The sequence below is a fragment of the Thalassophryne amazonica genome, chromosome 14, assembly GCF_902500255.1.
Source record: "Thalassophryne amazonica chromosome 14, fThaAma1.1, whole genome shotgun sequence".
NCBI classification, from domain to species: Eukaryota; Metazoa; Chordata; class Actinopteri; order Batrachoidiformes; family Batrachoididae; genus Thalassophryne; species Thalassophryne amazonica.
The window spans coordinates 70,057,242-70,067,148 of NC_047116.1; positions in this window are offsets into that span (position 1 = coordinate 70,057,242).

The following is a 9,907-nucleotide window of genomic DNA, read 5'->3' on the forward strand; positions in this document are numbered from 1 at the left end:
CCATGCAATGCAGTGTGAGTCAAACATCCAAAAATAACCTAGGATGTTTAGAAATGCTGTGTTGAAAAGTTCTTGCTCTATTAAAAACACTTGGAAAATTTTGAAGAAAATGTTAACGTTCATGGTGGGTGCGAATAATTTGTCCTGGGGCCTCATGTACAAAGACTTGCGTGGACTTTCGACTAAAAGTTGGCGTACGCCAAAACCTTAAATCTGGCGTAAGCACAAATATATTAAGATGTATGAATGTGCGTAGGCATGAATTAATGCACGTTCCGTTTGTACATCCCACTGAACGTGGAACTGAGCGTAGAACCAAACTCCTCCCTGGCCACAACATTTAAATATGGAATTTCATGTTACACAAGCCGCCGCCCCCCCCACCCCACCATTGCATTACCGTGCAGCCTTCAACGTAATACACATTTGCGCACCACATATGATTTGAATATTGATGGAATGAAAATGTTTCCTATTAACAGAAACAAATTCATCATGTGATGGCGCCTTTATAGCAAAATATGTGCAGTTAATAGCTCCGATTACATTTGGGAAACCGGCTGTCGCTGCAAATGCCCTGAAATGTTGGAATGTACCTGATGACATTTGGATGATTGCGGCTCAGCGCAAGGTTGACTGGCACATGCCTGACTAAACAGCAAGCTCTCGCTGGAATGCCCTTGATGCCAGGACGCCCAGCATGGTCAGCACCTGTGTGGGCACAGACAACCCCTGACTTGTTGCTGTATTGCGCTCTGGGCCGACTGCAGTTCCGTGTGCACCTCCAGTAACAGTGGCCTTGGTCATCGAAAAGGGCTTATGAGCCAATTATCCCCATTTGAACGTAAATCCTCGCATTCTCTGAATACAGGCTCACGATTCCACCATTTGCAAGGTCCTCTAACAACGCCACTGTTAGTGCCATTTTTACGCATCACTTTGTGTATGCTTTTATATCCACCCATATAATTGCAAACACGTGGGTGTGTTAATTGTTCATCAGTGTGTCTCTGATGTGCACATTACTCTGATTGACAGGTGGTTCTGTCTGGAGACAAATGCAAGACTCAAATAGGCAGCTCTGGTTGTAGCAAGACTTTAGTGAGGTGGGGAGCACAGGTCGGTACACAGGGAGGCAGTCCAAAAAACACAGCAAATGGACAATAGACATCAGGCTTAAACAAGGTCGGAGTAAACAGGCTGGAGGTTGAGAACACGCTGAAGCAGACAGGACTATAGACACGAGAACCAAGACCTGGAATGAAGGCACAGGGCGCATCAATCTAGCGAAGAAACAGAGCAAGATGAGCAGTATATATACCTCCAGGTAATGAGCAGCAAAGTGACTGCAGGTGTGCGCAGAAGGCACCAGAAAGAGGCGTGGTCAGGGAGAGAGAGAGAGGGAGAGAAAGACATGCCCACATCCCAGAGAGACAGAAAAATAATCACAGGGAAAAGGTCAAACAAGAAAATAGTCAAACAGGAAAACAACAAATAGATAAAAATAAATCAAAACCCAGATATAGAAGCAGATCAAACTTATGCCCTGACACTGATGACTTCGTGTTTTCACACTGTTGACGGTTCCCTGCATCACCTTTACGTGACAGCGGTGGCACGTTAGCTGTAGAAACGTGCGTACACCAGCCAGGATTTTTGCATGACGCGGAGATGGGCTTACGCCAGGTTTTTGTGTCAGCTGTAACTGACATCTGTTGGTTCAGCTGTTTAAGACATTAAAGTACCACGGAGTAAAGTTAATGAGATTATTACCCACAGTACATCTGCCATGGCTGCGAACAAAGTGGATTATTCACACTGATCTGAAATAAAGTCAGAAGCACGAGCAAATGCTCTTAAAATTCAATGAATCAAACATCTCATCTGCAACTTTTCCAAAGATACTTGTCACAGATGGAGTCCAGCACGGCACCATTTCCAGCTTTGCATGAGATCATGGACAGTTTTCCTCAGGACAGTATCACTGGACAAACCAAGAACAGCGCTGCATCTCTGTCAGCCAAGTTTAACCAACACTTTCAGAATTTTTCTATGTGCAGAAATGACTGAGCACTGGTTTCAATTTATAGAGAAAAATAATCCACCTGTGAACCTGATTTTGGATCACGCACATAAGTGTGATTAGTTGAGTTAACAGGGTTTTAAAAAGGAAGTTTGGACCATGTGTCATGCTTAGTTATCACATTACGGGCTAACATGGAAGGTGACCTTGTTTGACCTTTATTTGGAGATCAAGCATTCAACCAAAATTGGAGCAACTTTACCACTGTACAAACTGAAATTGACCTATATTCTTGCTGTTTTTAACCCCATAACTCCATATAATTCAGTCACAGAAAGACCCAAACTACGAGGTCTATTAGAAAAGTATCCGACCTTATTATTTTTTTCAAAAACCATATGGATTTGAATCACGTGTGATTACATCAGACATGCTTGAACCCTCGTGGGCATGCGAGAGTTTTTTTCACGCCTGTCGGTTACGTCATTCACCTGTGGGCAGTCTTTGAGTGAGGAGTCGCCACCCTCTCGTCGATTTTTTCATTGTTTAGGAATGGCTCAGAGACTGCTGCTTTTGTTTGATCAAAATTTTTTCAAAACTGTAAGGCACAACTGAGTGGACACCTTTCGATAAATTCAGCTGGTTTTCGGTAAAATTTTAACGGCTGATGAGAGATTTTGGTCTGGTAGTGTCGCCGTAAGGACGGCCCACGCCGCCTGACAGCGATCTGCGCTTCGAGGCGGCAGCGTCTCGCCGTTTCAAGTTGAAAACTTCCACATTTCAGGCTCTGTTGACTCAGGAAGTCGTCAGAGAACGAACTTTCAGAAGAAGTCGGCATGAGGAGTTTATTCGGACATTCCATTGTTAACGGACATTTTGTAATGAAAGAACGTGCGGGCAGAGTAGCATGTCGGGCCGGACCCGACCGCGGGGGGTCGCGACAGGAAAAACACCTCCGTTGGAAACCTTAACGGCCAAGTTGGAACATGCCCAAGCTGTTAAACAATTTCTCAGTTACTCACTTGTTGAAAGCCATCAAAAGCCGCCTGAATTTTACAAATGGTTTTCAACACGGAGGTGTTTTTCCTGTCGCAGCGCACACAGATTTGCCGAATCGTCACGGAAACGACTCGGTGAATTTGCGCGCATGTCTTTCATTACAAAATGTCCTTAACAGTGGAATGTCAGCATAAAGTCCTCATGCCGGCCTCTTCTGAATCTTCTCTGTTCTCTCACGACGTCCTGGGTGAATTAAGCCTTAAATTAGGATGTTTTCAGGTCGAAACAGGCCGACGGCGCTGGAAGCGCTGCACGACGTTCCCGCTGCGTGGGAAGTCCTTACAGCGACAGAAACACCCATAATCTCTCATCAGCTGTTAAACTTTTTCACCGAAAACCAGCTTAATTTCTCGAATAGTGTCCACTCGGCTATTCCTCACAGGTCCAGAAAAATTTTGATTAAAGCAACGCGCGCCGTCTCGAGCAGCGTGTGAAATAAGAAATTCAGCCAAGAGGGCGGGACCACATCTCACTCAAGGCCTGCCCACAGGGAAATGACGTCACCGACACGCGTGAAAAAACTCACGCATGCGCACGAGAGCTCAAGCATGATTGGTGTAATCGCACATCATTCAAATCCATATAGTTAAAAAATAAATAAAAGGGTCGGTTTATTATCTAATAGACCTCGTATACCTTTTTTGGAATCTTTATGATCAGGCAAATAATTTGGTATAATTTTCAGTATGACTGGAGCATCTTTTAATTTGACCCCTGTGTAATTCTTCAATTGACCCTGCCTGGCTGCCAATTGAAAATTCAAGAGGCCAATCGGTTTTTTCAACAGAGGAATGTCTAAGAAATATTTGTGCTTAATTTGATGCTTTTATCACCAGTTGAATGACTGTTTCAGTTATCTGCTGCACTATTAAGAGTGTTTTCTTGACAAGTAAATGTAAGTTTGTTGGAGTAATTGTCTTTGAACAAATGTGGTCTGCAGAACAAAGGAAAACACACAATCAGAGGGGAAAATGAGGATACAAACTACAAACCGACATTTAACACTGAATAACATCATCCTTAAGTAAAAAAAATAAAAATAAATAATAAATAAAAAATAAAAAACAAAACAAAATTTACCTGATAACCAGAGACCAACAGCAGAGACAACACGATGGAAGATGGTCCAAAAGTCCAAAGAAAGGGTCCTCCTGGGTGGCAAGATGGCGGCCCTGAGTGGTTGTCTCCAAAACAATGCTGCATTACCACGAACTTTGAATATAAAACCGTCTTCGGAAGATTTTCCAATCACCTTCAAGAATGTCAAGCCAAAAACCAAATGCTTCCGTGACTGCGCCAAATCAGAGAGATCATGAGTATGCCATGCCTGATTCGGCACCGATGGAGACAGACCGCAGCTGTGACAAGAGAGGACAGGAAGACTCTACCAAAGATACTCCATCCAAGATCATACTCGTAAAGTGCCAAATCAAGTGAAGACGAGGGTACCAGGGGGCTGTTATCCTTGCTGCTATCAATAAGCTAACTATGAAGTTTGATTCACTTGAACCACACATGAGAGAGTTCGATGCAAAAGACCAAAATTGCGCCCATGCTATTAGCCTGACCAAAATGACCGAGTTCAGTGCAGCAGAGATTAAAGATTGCAAAGCTAGAGTCATTGTTTGGAGCCTGAGATGGTTCGTTTAATAGCTGAAAATGCTGTACTGAAGGGAAAAGGTATAGAACAAAACAACAAAAGATGATGAAACCTAAGGATTAAAGGAATGAAGGAGATCACGAGTGAAGATACAAGGCACAAAGTTATGGAACTTTTCAAGAAAATTGCCCCACACTGGCCTCACAAGATGGACGAGATTGTTATTACAGTCCACCGGCTTGGCCAGAAGGAAGATGGGAGAACAAGAAACATAATTGTTCAGTTCACAAAGTGCTCTTTTGGAAGATGACCAGCGCTTCAAGCATGTGTGAAAAACGTGGGAATCAAATTTGCAGCGGATCTCACAAAGGAGGTCAAGGATGCCAGAGCAGCAGTGTGGCCACGCATCAAACAAGCACATCAGGAGGGGAAGAAAACATTACCGCAGGCAATATTGAAACATCAGCGGGCATCGTATCACTGCCTAAGTGTTTCTTTCTACAAGTGCTTTGTTGTTGAAAATGTCATTTGGAGGGAATAACCACATTTACCTACTACCTTTAAGACACTTAACAATTTAACCAACTATTTTTTTTTTTTTTTTTTTTTTTTTGCTGCGAGGTTATCCAGCTGATGAATATTCTGAAGCCAACTAAAAACCAGACATATTGTGACAAATTAAGCATTTAATTTTAGAAATCAAATATGATGTAATTATTGGTACAAATTGTTGTAGATGGGAATTTTTTTTAAATTCAAGGTCAGGTTAAATCTCCATTCAATTTTGGAAAAGAAAGAAGTCTTAAGGGAACAAGAGCTTAAACTAATACAAGATTGGACGATTACTGTAAAAGAACCCCAATGTTGGACTCGGACAAAGCTGCTGGATGAAATGAGCGCTAGGAAAGCTAAAGGAGCTTCATTAGATCGAGAACCAATGGATCGAAGAAGGTGAGAGAAGCACAGCTTATTTCTGCGGTCTGGAAAGGAGAAGACAGGAGAGGAATCTGATCAACACTCACTGATCAATGGAGTGGCATGCATGGACCCAAAAGTAATTTCTGATGACGTCTACCAATTTCATAAGAGTCTTTACACTCCTTCGACCTCCATTAGTGACTCTTCTCTTCTGGACAGCATAAAGCACAACATCTCCACCCATCTCCCTGGACTTTAAGAATATGTGTGAGTGACTCTGACTTTGAAATGTTTGAACTGGATGATGCAGTTAAACAACTCTCTTAAAGAAAATCTCCTGGCCAGGATGGCCTCTCCTCAGACTTTTATAACACTTTTGGGAAGACATAAAAGACCTTTGCTAATACTGAGTTACCCTCAGTATTTCATTGATAATAATGTCAAGAAGGAAAATAAGGATGAGGTAGTCAATAATATGAGGTAATAATTTTTTTGTAAATATTGGACCAAGCTTGGCAGAAAAATTCCCGATTCCCAACCTGAAGATTGGGATAATAATCTGTTCAATGTTCCTCACAGCAGTGGATAGAAAAGAAATTATAGACATTGTGAATAATTGTAAATATAAAACATCTACCGATTTTAAATGAAATTGATATGGTGGTGGTAAAAACAGGTCATTGAATGGATTGCAGAACCATTACCATACATCTGTAACTTATTTCAAACCGGTAAATTTCCCAATCAATGAAAATAGCTAAGGTTGTGCCGCCTGTATAAGACTGGGGATAGACACCACTTCACAAATTATAGACCTGTTTCTTTGCTTCCACAATTTTCCAAATTATTAGAAAAGTTATTCAATAATAGATTAGACAATTCATAAATAAACATAAATTACTTACTGATAGTCCATATGAATTCAGAAGCACATAGTTCAACATCACTTGCTTTAATAGAATCAGTTGAGGAGATTACAAACGCCATAGACCACACATTACATTCAGTTGGAAAATTTATAGACCTTAAAAAGGCTTTTGATACAATCAATCATGACATATTAATCAATAACCTGAACAGTATGGGATTAGGGGGTTGGTGTTGCACTGGGTGAGAAGCTACTTAAGTAACAGAAAGTTTGTGAAGTTGGGGGGAATATACATCATCATGGCTTGGACATTGCTTGTGGCGTCCCACAGGGGCTCAGTATTGGGTCCAAAACTGTTTATAATTTATATAAACGATATTGTCAATGTTTCCAAAATATTAAAATTAGTATTATTTGCAGATGACACAAGCATTTTTTTGTTCAGGGGGGGATTTGCAGGAGTTACTGAGGAGGATCAGTATAGAAATGGGAAAATTGAAATATGGTTTGACAGAAACAATTATCATTAAACTTAAGTAAAACAAAATACATGTTATTTGGCTATTGTAATACAGACATACAGGTTCAGTACAAGTTGAGGGGGTAGATATTGAAGGGTACATGAAATAAGTTTCTGGGGGTGATAATAGATAAGATAAACTGGAAACAGATATAAAACATATACAAAGTAAACTGTCAAGAAGCATTTCAGTTTCTAAACAAAGCGAAAACATATTCTGGACCACAACTCACTCCGCATTCTTTACTGCTCACTGGTTTTACCATATTTACAGTACTGTGCAGAGGTATGGGGTAATACCTTATAAAGGTACAACACAATCACTATCAGTAATGCAGAAAAAGGCTATAAGAATTATGAATAATACTGGCTATAGAGATCATACAAATCCACTATTTTTACAATCCAAATTCTTAAAATTCACAGACTTGGTTCATTTTCAAACAGTACAAATTCGTGTATTAAAGCAATAAACAACTTTACTTCCAGCAAATATTAAAAATATGTTTTTTAACAGATCAGGGGGATTGCAATTGAGGGGGAAATTAATTTAAAGCATCAGTGGGCCACGAACAACATTAAAGGTTTCTGTATTTCTGTCTGCGGGGTGAGGAGTGGAAACAGATTGGGAGTGGGGCTCAAGCAATGTCCCAAGCATGAACAGTTCAAACAGCGGTACAAAATATGTTTTTTTTCTAGGTATAGGGAGGAGGAAGGGTAATGAGGTTAGGGCATTTTTGGTTTTTGCTTCGGCTTGTAAATATATAGTATTTTGTATGTAAGTAGGTATGTGTAGGTGTATATTTATGTTTGTGTGTTATATATATATATATATATATATATATATTGGTTTAGGTGTGTAGGAATCTATGTGTATATGTGGCAAAGGGTATTACTGGTTGTGGGGAAGAAGGGGTAGGGATAAATAAGCTGATGCTTCACCCTACCCCTTTTCGGACATGTTGGGTACACAGTAGGAACTTTTTTGTTGTTGTTTTCACTGATCTATCTTGTATTTGATGTTGTATCAAATGTTCAAAATAAACAGTTTTCATTCATTCATTCAGTTATATGGTGACATTAATAGTTCTGTTTTGCTCCCTTTTGGTACCTGTAAACGCTTCGATGTGAAAAGGGGCATCCAGCAAGGCTGCCCGGCATCACCTTTATTGTTTATTATGGTTGCTGAAATCTTAAGCATGGGGAAGACACTAGCTATGAGTCAGCTTGCGGGTGATACTACTCTTTTCCTTAAAATTAAACACAAATGCCAATAGCTCTTCAAATAGTAACATGCATTTCAGAAGCATTTGGTCTTTATTTGAGCATACATAAATGTGAATTAATGTCCATCCACGATTGCCTGCAGACAATGCTATATACCAGTTAAAAATAAAGTTAAATATTTAGGAATTAATATTTCAAAACAATCAAGAACAAAGAGTAAAAAACAACTTTGATAACACTATTAAAAAGACTAAAGCTATTTTAACCACACGTTTGTTTTTTTTTGTTTTTTTTAACCGTTTGCTTGCTCTTCGTTTGGTTGGGTGATATAAAGTTAGTTGGAAAACTTTGCTCTTACTGAAAGCAGTGCTTTTGAGAAGAATACAGTGAACAAGGCTGAGATATTATTTCCCTGTTTACCAATAATAATAAAAATAATAATATTAATGTGTGTATTTGATAACAAGAACCTAAACAATTTCTAAATATTTTAGGACAGTAAATTAACATAAAATAATTACGTAGATCAAGCTGGTAGCGTGTTACTGACTCACTGTCATCCTGCATACAGAGAATATCTCTGCATCCTCTCTGTCCTTTCCGCCAACTTGTCTGCTTTAGACACGCTGAGGCTTCTTAAAAGTCCTCCGCACTACTCTTACCAGTTTGGCACTCTCTTAAGGCCTAAGGTCTAAGAAATGTCTAAGAATTCAAGAAATCCTAAGATTTTTCTTAGAATAATGTCACTAGGAGCTATTTTTAGCCTTAGGCTGCTTTGTGCATGGCCTGGGTCTTTTCGTGAAGCTGAGGGCTCGTGGCCGGGGATCACCTTAGTATTTCTTCTGGTTTTCTTGTTGCTTAATGCTAACAAATTATAGTGTATTTGTTGTCTTTCTGCTGCCTGATTATGTTTTTTCTCTCTGTTTGAGATGTGGCTCCATCCAGAGGTGGGAATGGGGGTCTTCTTCTGCAGGCCTCCCGTCATGTGCACTACCATGAACTCCCAAAATTTCCTGTATATTCATACTGTCAATTGTGTCGGCAGCATGGCCCAAGCAGAGGGTCACCCCTTTGAGTCTGGTCTGCTTGAGGTTTCTTTCTGAAATGACCACGGAGTTTTTCCTTACACTGTCGCCTGTCTGCTTACTCGAGGTGTTGGACAGGGAATTTTTCCTTACACTGTCGCCTGTCTGCTTACTCGAGGTGTTGGACAGGGAGTTTTTCCTTACACTGTCGCCTGTCTGCTTACTCGAGCTGTTGGACAGGGAGTTTTTCCTTACACTGTCGCCTGTCTGCTTACTCGAGGTGTTGGTAAGGTTAGACGCAAGGTTGGGTAGGATTACTTTGAAATGTAATCCAAAAGTAATCAGATTACAAGTAATCCAAATGTATGTACATACATACATGTAATCCACATGTATTCTTTTAGAGTAATCCTACCCAAACTTGGTTAGACGTTACTTGTGTGCAGCGCCTTGAGGCAACTTCGTTATGATTTGACGAAGGAAATAAATTTAACTGAATTGATGTGTAATGTCTATCTGCTATGAGAGTCTGACATGCTGATGTTAGATGGTTTACACTCTCAACAGCTGTATCACAGAATTAGCATTTATTATTTTGTGAAATTCCTGCCATTCTTTGCAGCCATTTGTTAGAAGTCCCTGATCTTATGCTGCAACTATAATTCTC